General features: G+C 45.3%; 6 non-coding genes across 6 annotated transcripts; all 6 read left to right on the top strand.

Moving 5' to 3' along the window:
• Window positions 1-2891: 2891 nt before the first annotated feature.
• Window positions 2892-2973, top strand: trnal-uag (transfer RNA leucine (anticodon UAG)). Its single transcript has one exon. It is a non-coding gene; the product is annotated as a tRNA-Leu (tRNA).
• A 1468-nt stretch (window positions 2974-4441) lies between these two features.
• Window positions 4442-4523, top strand: trnal-aag (transfer RNA leucine (anticodon AAG)). The gene has a single exon. It is a non-coding gene; the product is annotated as a tRNA-Leu (tRNA).
• Window positions 4524-5787: 1264 nt separating this feature from the next.
• On the top strand, window positions 5788-5869 carry trnal-aag (transfer RNA leucine (anticodon AAG)). Its single transcript has one exon. It is a non-coding gene; the product is annotated as a tRNA-Leu (tRNA).
• A 223-nt stretch (window positions 5870-6092) lies between these two features.
• trnal-uag (transfer RNA leucine (anticodon UAG)) lies at window positions 6093-6174 on the top strand. Its single transcript has one exon. It is a non-coding gene; the product is annotated as a tRNA-Leu (tRNA).
• Window positions 6175-6969: 795 nt separating this feature from the next.
• Window positions 6970-7051, top strand: trnal-uag (transfer RNA leucine (anticodon UAG)). Its single transcript has one exon. It is a non-coding gene; the product is annotated as a tRNA-Leu (tRNA).
• A 791-nt stretch (window positions 7052-7842) lies between these two features.
• trnal-uag (transfer RNA leucine (anticodon UAG)) lies at window positions 7843-7924 on the top strand. Its single transcript has one exon. It is a non-coding gene; the product is annotated as a tRNA-Leu (tRNA).
• Window positions 7925-8576: the final 652 nt, after the last annotated feature.

Here is an 8576-nt window from a genome sequence, read left to right as displayed (position 1 = left end):
TTATTTAGAAAACAAGTAATTTAGCCTTATAAGAATACACAATTATTTATTGTATGAGTCCTCTAGAAGGACTCTATGTGTCTTTGAAAGCTGCAAGACCTTCTGTAAAAAGACCCTGAATGTCAATTCTATTCTGAGAAGTCACATGGTACAAGACCTTCACCCAAAACTATCTATAAGTGTATGACCATCTTTGGAAAAGGATGTATGCATATATGTGAGAAGCTGGGCACTGATCGGGAGTGATCGCCTGCAGGAGGAAGGGATCTCCTGCTGGAGGGAGTGATCCCCTGCAGGAGATGCTCGGCTTTGTTTGTTAATAAAGTCTAATATTTCTGGCATCAAAGATCTATGCGAAGTTATTTTAAAGAACAATTGAAACCACTTCAAATGGCGTAGTCGGCAGGATTGGCTTAGGAGCTGAAGGAGCCACGAAAGGCGACACTGGTGACTCACAGACAACAGTGGCCACTGGTGAGCAGTTTTTTGCTTTTGAAAAAGTATGTGTTGTCACCGGTGAGCCAGAGTGGTAAGACCCTTTAAAATGCTTCTCCAAATTTAAAGAACTAAAAAATTTAAAAATTGAACAAAAAGGATCTTTGATTCTAGAAATAAGTGCATGCATTTTGTTGACGATATCGAGTAAATGTGTTATAGCGCGGCGGAGCTCCGGTAGTGTTTGCTAGTGCTCATATAATCCTGTGTGGATTGTATGATCACTGGTGGTGCTAATTTTGCGCTAAAGGTTTTGTCGTGCGTACGCAAGGATTTGTGTTTGCTCATTAAGAGGGCCTTGATGGATAATGAGCAAAAGCATGCGCACAGCGTTTTGACGTACGTACGCAAGGATCTGTGTTTGCTTATTAAGAGGGCCTTGATGGATAGTAAGCAAAAGCATGCACACAGAAGATTATAGTTAAGGATCCGTGTTTGCTTATTAACCCCCTGGGGTCGGCTATCGCGCCGGCGCGATAGGCAGACTTTTTTTCTTATCAGTGCAAAAGAGACTCAAAATACTCTGTTGATTTTAATCTTACATGTAAGTGTTATACATCAGTCGATCCTGTTTAGTGTATATTATTTTTCTGTATACTCACAATAAAAACAAAGTGTTGTGCTTTTTGTCAAATGAAGAAAAATAAACATGATGCGAGTTTTGCCTTCTCTCTGTCAGTGCAGTCCATTCTGAAACGCGTCCGAAAAATGAACTCTAACTCTGCAAATACTTGTCATACAGGTACGAGAGATTTTTCTTTATGAAGCTTGAATTCTCTTCTTTTCAATGAAGTAATTTATATAAAAAACAAATATTCTCAGTTTATGTAATCTGTATGAAAAGAGAGTGCTGTCAGTATTTTTTTCCCCAGCTCATTACACTTCATTACGCGTTAATCTGACACGCCCACGGAGAACGCGCGCTATTCAAACGCAAATGTTGAGGAAAGCCATGACAATGCCCACATCAGCCGTTCCACCGCGGAGGTAAAATGTGGGGTGTATTTGCTACCTTTTACCGCTAAGAGGCGCTACAATCATAGACTCTGAAAAGTGTTCGTTTATTCTCTCTAATGCGTAATCTGCTGCTCATTCAGAGCGATTGAAAGCTGGTAGCAGATGAATTCAACAAGTGAAACGTAGTTAAAATAATTCATAATCACAATACTGAAATTAGGCTGAAATACTGAAATGAAATTGAATAAATAATGAAAACATAAAACATTGCAATAAAAACATTTAGGCTACATCAATGAAGCTTTACAAGAGCATAAGACTTTAACTCTAACAGCGTACAAACGGTGGCTCAGTGATCAACGCAACAACACAAGCTTCAGGGAGTTTCAATCGACCCGAGATCGAATCTCAATGTGGCATACATGTTGTTAACCGATGTTGGCCAACAGCGTTTATATTTTACCTTCTTGATGCTTAAATAGCTAACTGTTTATAACTGTTTACTTATTTAAAGTCAAGAGTTTTGTTTAATTATCATTACAACATAAATTTGCTACATTCCAGTAGAACCGCAGCCGCTGCACAAAGGACACAAACTGATGAAGGAAGATTGTCAGCCGAGTGCATTAGTCTGCTCGGAAGGTGCCTTCACAAGGTAGCGTGGCCGAGCGGTCTAAGGCGCTGGGTCTAAGGCGCAAAAGCGGCTGAAAATCTGCACCCTCTTGAATCAGGGACAGCAATAATGTCACTTCAAAAATGAATTTAAACATAATAATAACAAATGTCTAGTCTATACTGATGGAGTTAGCCAATTTGACTCATTGAGATTTTTTTGGTGATCTGACAGCTACCTCATGATTTTGAGTTTAACTGCGACACAGCTGGCTGCCATTTTGGAGGATGGCCCAAAGGCTTTGATTAGGTAATTCAGGTGTGTTTGATTAGAGATGGAATTGCAATCTGCAGGGAGGGGGGCCTCCAGGAGTGTAACTGCGTCCCCCCTGTATTTAGGAGGCCTTTCCACCTGTCGAGGTGCTCCTTCAAGGCACGTAGAATTTCGACGGATTTAACTGTAGAGAAGAGAGACATTAAAAGAAAAAATTGGCGAAAATGTCCCACGGAAAGTGCCCTCACAAGGTAGCGTGGCCGAGCGGTCTAAGGCGCTGGATTAAGGCTCCAGTCTCTTCGGGGGCGTGGGTTCGAATCCCACCACTGCCAAGACAGCATCTTAGAAGGCACTCGTGGCTGCTATTCCTAAGCGAAAACACTGGAGAAGTGACACTGCTTGCTCCCGGTCTCTTCCAAACCCTGCCGCTTTTGCTTTCCTTGGCCGAACTCGGCGTGCTTCAGAGCCTGACGATGAAGGTCCGCACCCAACGTTTAATCTATTTATGAAAAAAAAATGGCCAGAAAACGGCCCACGAATCGAGCCACATCAGGGTAGCGTGGCCGAGGGGTCTAAGGCGCTGGATTTAGGCTCCAGTCTCTTCGGGGGCGTGGGTTTGAATCCCACCGCTGCCAGCAGTGATTTTAAAGAGGGCCAGACACCTTAAGAGTGCTCCGAAAAGGCGCAAAAGCGGCTGAAAATCTGCACCCTCTTGAATCAGGGACGGTAATAATGTCACTTCAAAAATGAATTTAAACATAATAATAACAAATGTCTAGTCTATAATGATGGAGTTAGCCAATTTGACTCATTGAGAATTTTTTGGTGATCTGACAGCTACCTCATGATTTTGAGTTTAACTGCGACACAGCTGGCTGCCATTTTGGAGGATGGCCCAAAGGCTTTGATTAGGTAATTCAGATGTGTTTGATTAGAGATGGAATTGCAATCTGCAGGGAGGGGGGCCTCCAGGAGTGTAACTGCGTCCCCCCTATATTTAGGAGGCCTTTCCACCTGTCGAGGTGCTCCTTCAAGGCACGTAGAATTTCGACGGATTTAACTGTGGAGAAGAGAGACATTAAAAGAAAAAATTGGCGAAAATGACCCACGGAAGGTGCCCTCATAAGGTAGCGTGGCCGAGCGGTCTAAGGCGCTGGGTCTAAGGCGCTGGGTCTAAGGCGCAAAAGCGGCTGAAAATCTGCACCCTCTTGAATCAGGGACAGCAATAATGTCACTTCAAAAATGAATTTAAACATAATAATAACAAATGTCTAGTCTATACTGATGGAGTTAGCCAATTTGACTCATTGAGATTTTTTTGGTGATCTGACAGCTACCTCATGATTTTGAGTTTAACTGCGACACAGCTGGCTGCCATTTTGGAGGATGGCCCAAAGGCTTTGATTAGGTAATTCAGGTGTGTTTGATTAGAGATGGAATTGCAATCTGCAGGGAGGGGGGCCTCCAGGAGTGTAACTGCGTCCCCCCTATATTTAGGAGGCCTTTCCACCTGTCGAGGTGCTCCTTCAAGGCACGTAGAATTTCGACGGATTTAACTGTGGAGAAGAGAGACATTAAAAGAAAAAATTGGCGAAAATGGCCCACGGTAGGTGCCCTCACAAGGTAGCGTGGCCGAGCGGTCTAAGGCGCTGGGTCTAAGGCGCAAAAGCGGCTGAAAATCTGCACCCTCTTGAATCAGGGACAGCAATAATGTCACTTCAAAAATGAATTTAAACATAATAATAACAAATGTCTAGTCTATACTGATGGAGTTAGCCAATTTGACTCATTGAGATTTTTTTGGTGATCTGTCAGCTACCTCATGATTTTGAGTTTAACTGCGACACAGCTGGCTGCCATTTTGGAGGATGGCCCAAAGGCTTTGATTAGGTAATTCAGGTGTGTTTAATTAGAGATGGAATTGCAATCTGCAGGGAGGGGGCCTCCAGGAGTGTAACTGCGTCCCCCCTGTATTTAGGAGGCCTTTCCACCTGTCGAGGTGCTCCTTCAAGGCACGTAGAATTTCGACGGATTTAACTGTGGAGAAGAGAGACATTAAAAGAAAAAATTGGCGAAAATGGCCCACGGAAGGTGCCCTCACAAGGTAGCGTGGCCGAGCGGTCTAAGGCGCTGGATTAAGGCTCCAGTCTCTTTGGGGGCGTGGGTTCGAATCCCACCGCTGCCAAGACAGCATTTTAGAAGGCACTCGTGGCTGCTATGCCTAAGCGAAAACACTGGAGAAGTGACACTGCTTGCTCCCGGTCTCTTCCAAACCCTGCCGCTTTTGCTTTCCTTGGCCGAACTCGGCGTGCTTCAGAGCCTGACGATGAAGGTCCGCACCCAACGTTTAATCTATTTATGAAAAAAAAAATGGCCAGAAAACGGCCCACGAATCAAGCCACATCAGGGTATCGTGGCCGAGGGGTCTAAGGCGCTGGATTTAGGCTCCAGTCTCTTCGTGGGCATGGGTTCGAATCCCACCGCTGCCAGCAGTGATTTTAAAGAGGGCCAGACACCTTAAGAGTGCTCCGAAAAGGCGCAAAAGCGGCTGAAAATCTGCACCCTCTTGAATCAGGGACGGTAATAATGTCACTTCAAAAATGAATTTAAACATAATAATAACAAATGTCTAGTCTATAATGATGGAGTTAGCCAATTTGACTCATTGAGATTTTTTTGGTGATCTGACAGCTACCTCATGATTTTGAGTTTAACTGCGACACAGCTGGCTGCCATTTTGGAGGATGGCCCAAAGGCTTTGATTAGGGAATTCAGGTGTGTTTGATTAGAGATGGAATTGCAATATGCAGGGAGGGGTGTAACTGCGTCCCCCCTGTATTTAGGAGGCCTTTCCACCTGTCGAGGTGCTCCTTCAAGGCACGTAGAATTTCGACGGATTTAACTGTGAAGAAGAGAGACATTAAAAGAAAAAATTGGCGAAAATGGCCCACGGAAGGTGCCTTCACAAGGTAGCGTGGCCGAGCGGTCTAAGGCGCTGGGTCTAAGGCGCGAAAGCGGCTGAAAATCTGCACCCTCTTGAATCAGGGACAGCAATAATGTCACTTCAAAAATGAATTTAAACATAATAATAACAAATGTCTAGTCTATAATGATGGAGTTAGCCAATTTGACTCATTGAGATTTTTTTGGTGATCTGACAGCTACCTCATGATTTTGAGTTTAACTGCGACACAGCTGGCTGCCATTTTGGAGGATGGCCCAAAGGCTTTGATTAGGTAATTCAGGTGTGTTTTATTAGAGATGGAATTGCAATCTGCAGGGAGGGGGCCTTTAGGAGTGTAACTGCGTCCCCCTTGTATTTAGGAGGCCTTTCCACCTGTCGAGGTGCTCCTTCAAGGCACGTAGAATTTCGACGGATTTAACTGTGGAGAAGAGAGACATTAAAAGAAAAATTTGGCGAAAATGGCCCACGGAAGGTGCCCTCACAAGGTAGCGTGGCCGAGCGGTCTAAGGCGCTGGATTAAGGCTCCAGTCTCTTCGGGGGTGTGGGTTCGAATCCCACCGCTGCCAAGACAGCATTTTAGAAGGCACTCGTGGCTGCTATGCCTAAGCGAAAACACTGGAGAAGTGACACTGCTTGCTCCCGGTCTCTTCCAAACCCTGCTGCTTTTGCTTTCCTTGGCCGAACTCGGCGTGCTTCAGAGCCTGACGATGAAGGTCCGCACCCAACGTTTAATCTATTTATGAAAAAAAAAATGGCCAGAAAACGGCCCAAGAAATCAAGCCACATCAGGGTAGCGTGGCCGAGGGGTCTAAGGCGCTGGATTTAGGCTCCAGTCTCTTCGCGGGCGTGGGTTCGAATCCCACCGCTGCCAGCAGTGATTTTAAAGAGGGCCAGACACCTTAAGAGTGCTCCGAAAAGGCGCAAAAGCGGCTGAAAATCTGCACCCTCTTGAATCAGGGATGGTAATAATGTCACTTCAAAAATGAATTTAAACATAATAATAACAAATGTCTAGTCTATAATGATGGAGTTAGCCAATTTGACTCATTGAGATTTTTTTGGTGATCTGACAGCTACCTCATGATTTTGAGTTTAACTGCGACACAGCTGGCTGCCATTTTGGAGGATGGCCCAAAGGCTTTGATTAGGTAATTCAGGTGTGTTTGATTAGAGATGGAATTGCAATCTGCAGGGAGGGGGGCCTCCAGGAGTGTAACTGCGTCCCCCCTGTATTTAGGAGGCCTTTCCACCTGTCGAGGTGCTCCTTCAAGGCACGTAGAATTTCGACGGATTTAACTGTGGAGAAGAGAGACATTAAAAGAAAAAAATGGCGAAAATGGACCACGGAAGGTGCCCTCACAAGGTAGCGTGGCCGAGCGGTCTAAGGCGCTGGATTAAGGCTCCAGTCTCTTCGGGGGCGTGGTTTCGAATCCCACTGCTGCCAAGACAGCATTTTAGAAGGCACTCGTGGCTGCTATGCCTAAGCGAAAACACTGGAGAAGTGACACTGCTTGCTCCCGGACTCTTCCAAACCCTGCCACTTTTGCTTTCCTTGGCCGAACTCGGCGTGCTTCAGAGCCTGACGATGAAGGTCCGCACCCAACGTTTAATCTATTTATGAAAAAAAAAATGGCCAGAAAACGGCCCACGAATCAAGCCACATCAGGGTAGCGTGGCCGAGGGGTCTAAGGCGCTGGATTTAGGCTCCAGTCTCTTCGGGGGCGTGGGTTCGAATCCCACCGCTGCCAGCAGTGATTTTAAAGAGGGCCAGACACCTTAAGAGTGCTCCGAAAAGGCGCAAAAGCGGCTGAAAATCTGCACCCTCTTGAATCAGGGACGGTAATAATGTCACTTCAAAAATGAATTTAAACATAATAATAACAAATGTCTAGTCTATAATGATGGAGTTAGCCAATTTGACTCATTGAGATTTTTTTGGTGATCTGACAGCTACCTCATGATTTTGAGTTTAACTGCGACACAGCTGGCTGCCATGGAGGATGGCCCAAAGGCTTTGATTAGGTAATTCAGGTGTGTTTGATTAGAGATGGAATTGCAATCTGCAGGGAGGGGGGCCTCCAGGAGTGTAACTGCGTCCCCCCTGTATTTAGGAGGCCTTTCCACCTGTCGAGGTGCTCCTTCAAGGCACGTAGAATTTCGACGGATTTAACTGTGGAGAAGAGAGACATTAAAAGAAAAAATTGGCGAAAATGGACCACGGAAGGTGCCCTCACAAGGTAGCGTGGCCGAGCGGTCTAAGGCGCTGGATTAAGGCTCCAGTCTCTTCGGGGGCGTGGGTTCGAATCCCACTGCTGCCAAGACAGCATTTTAGAAGGCACTCGTGGCTGCTATGCCTAAGCGAAAACACTGGAGAAGTGACACTGCTTGCTCCCGGACTCTTCCAAACCCTGCCACTTTTGCTTTCCTTGGCCAAACTCGGCGTGCTTCAGAGCCTGACGATGAAGGTCCGCACCCAACGTTTAATCTATTTATGAAAAAAAAATGGCCAGAAAACGGCCCACGTATCGAGCCACGTCAGGGTAGCGTGGCCGAGGGGTCTAAGGCGCTGGATTTAGGCTCCAGTCTCTTCGGGGGCGTGGGTTCGAATCCCACCGCTGCCAGTGTTGAAGATTTTATTATTTAGAAAACAAGTAATTTAGCCTTATAAGAATACACAATTATTTATTGTATGAGTCCTCTAGAAGGACTCTATGTGTCTTTGAAAGCTGCAAGACCTTCTGTAAAAAGACCCTGAATGTCAATTCTATTCTGAGAAGTCACATGGTACAAGACCTTCACCCAAAACTATCTATAAGTGTATGACCATCTTTGGAAAAGGATGTATGCATATATGTGAGAAGCTGGGCACTGATCGGGAGTGATCGCCTGCAGGAGGAAGGGATCTCCTGCTGGAGGGAGTGATCCCCTGCAGGAGATGCTCGGCTTTGTTTGTTAATAAAGTCTAATATTTCTGGCATCAAAGATCTATGCGAAGTTATTTTACAGAACAATTGAAACCACTTCAAATGGCGTAGTCGGCAGGATTGGCTTAGGAGCTGAAGGAGCCACGAAAGGCGACACTGGTGACTCACAGACAACAGTGGCCACTGGTGAGCAGTTTTTTGCTTTTGAAAAAGTATGTGTTGTCACCGGTGAGCCAGAGTGGTAAGACCCTTTAAAATGCTTCTCCAAATTTAAAGAACTAAAAAATTTAAAAATTGAACAAAAAGGATCTTTGATTCTAGAAATAAGTGCATGCATTTTGTTGACGAT

The sequence above is a fragment of the Rhinichthys klamathensis genome, unplaced genomic scaffold (genome assembly GCF_029890125.1).
Source record: "Rhinichthys klamathensis goyatoka isolate OS25496 unplaced genomic scaffold, OSU_Roscu_1.1 h1tg000035l_1, whole genome shotgun sequence".
Classification (NCBI taxonomy): Eukaryota; Metazoa; Chordata; class Actinopteri; order Cypriniformes; family Leuciscidae; genus Rhinichthys; species Rhinichthys klamathensis.
Note: the sequence above shows the minus strand (reverse complement) of the source record. Positions and strands in the feature narration are given on the sequence as shown.